Source organism: Choloepus didactylus, chromosome 19 (assembly GCF_015220235.1).
Source record: "Choloepus didactylus isolate mChoDid1 chromosome 19, mChoDid1.pri, whole genome shotgun sequence".
Classification (NCBI taxonomy): Eukaryota; Metazoa; Chordata; class Mammalia; order Pilosa; family Megalonychidae; genus Choloepus; species Choloepus didactylus.
In genome coordinates this window covers 22,415,997-22,418,163 of record NC_051325.1, presented here as the reverse complement: position 1 = coordinate 22,418,163, position 2,167 = coordinate 22,415,997, and positions in this window count along the sequence as shown.

Sequence of the window (2,167 nt, the reverse complement as noted above, 5' to 3'; positions counted from 1 at the left end):
CTGTCAGATCTGGTGGTCTTCTCCCTTCCTCTTTCACCCTGTTGCCTTAATATTCATTTCAAAATGAAGGTCAGATCCCACCTTATAGGGAATCCAATTTGTGGTACCACAACTCCAGCCCTATTTCAACCCACCTTTCTCTGGCTCTCTCTTCCTCTATCACCTGATCTCTCTTTCAAACTTTGCTCACTTTTGCCTCAGGCCTCTGCAAACCCTGTCCCTTCAGTCCCTCTTCTAGGTAACTACAAAACTGGTTTCGTATTGCACCTCAAGCATCACTTTCCCAGGGAAACTCAATTAATATTTGTTGAATGAATGAATGAATGAATGAACTGATATAAACAAAGAAATTGCCAAAGGGAGAACATCAAGGATTATAGCATCTAGGGAGAGTGCGCCACTAACTATCATGAGAAAAATCATTACAATAGGAGGTGGTTTAGAACTAGAGCCATTGCTGGAATGAAAGGAAAATGGCTAGAGGTCTAGGGTAGAGAGCCTGCTTGCCACAAGCACGCCAGCCCATTTGGGCCTGGCACTAAGAACTCTGGGTCTCTGTGTGCCCATCTCCAATGAGAAGCTGAATGTTGGAGGCTGAATTCCAAGATGGCCCCAGGATGTCCGTCCCCAGGTACAGTTGCCCTGCATCACCCTCCTCCCTTGAAAGTGGGCAGGATCTGTGAATATAATGGGGTACCATTCCCGTGGCTCGGCTCTGTTACAAGGCAAAGGTGAAGAGATTTTACAGATGCAGTTAAGGTCCCTAATCAGTTGACTTTTTTCCTTCTTTGTTTACAGTTTCATTGAGATGTAATTCACATATGATACAATTCACCTACTTAAAGTATACAAATCGGTGGTTTCTATTATAGTCCTAGATATGTGCAACCACCTCCACTGCCAATTTTTGAAGATTTTCATTACCTTAAAAAGAAACGTCATACCCTTTCACTATCACTTGCATCCCCCCAGGCCTAAGCAACTACTAACATATGCCCTATCTTTATAGATTTGCTTATTCTGGGCATTTCAAATGAATGGCATCAATAATATATGATTTTTTATGATTGACTTCTTTCACTTAGTGTAATATTTTCAAGGTGCTGCACATGTCAGTACTTCATTCCTTCTTATGGCTGAATAATATTCCATGGTGTGGATATAACACATTTTTGTTTATCTATTTGTCAGTTGATTGACATGCAGGCAGTTTCCACCTTTCCTAATCAGTTGAGTTCATCAAAAGAAAGATTATACTGGGCTGGCCTGACCTAATCAGTTGAGATCCTGAAAGAATGCTTAGAGGTCAGACCAAAAGAAGTCAGAGGAACACATTCCTGGTGGCACGGCAGAAAGCAGATTTCCATGTCACAGAGTGGGCCACCACGTGGCAGGGAACAGCACACAGTCTCTAGGACCAGAGGACTTCAGTCCTATGAGACACAAAGAACTAATTCTGCCAACAACAAGAAAGAGTTTGGAAGTGGACTTGGAGCTCAAGATTTCAGTAACACCGTGATTTCAGCCCTGAAAGGTCCTGAGCAGAGGATCTGGAACTAAGCTGTACCTTGACCCACAGAAACTGTGATGTAATAAACTGTGATTGTTAAGCCATTCAGTTTGTGGTTAATTTTTACAGAGCACTAGAAAAGTCATACAGTGGGATTCCAGTGATTCTTAACTTTGTGTGCCATGGAACCCCTGAGACATCGGCGAAGCCTATGAACTTGTGCTCAGAATTAATGTTTAAATGCTTAAAATAAAATACATAAGGTTACAAAGGAAACTGATAGTATTGAACTAGAGTAATAAACACATTAAAATATGTCTGCGTTATAGTAGCATATGCATTTTTGTTAACCCATTAAATAGTAAGATCAACAAATGGATCTAAGAATTACTATAATATTGAAGAAATGAGCGCAAACTATTTTGAGATAACTATAGCAATGGTAATGCAATATAAAAATACCTGCCATTTCTGTGGCTGTCAAAGTAACAAGACTGATAGTACTCTCATGGTTGGTTGCACACTTGAAGAAAGAGCTACATTTCAGATAGAGGTGAGTGAAAATAAAGAATTTTTTTCCATCCATAGAAAGAATATGGATCACTACATATGAATCACTATAGTCTATCCAGATAAAAAATCCTAGATGAGAAAGTT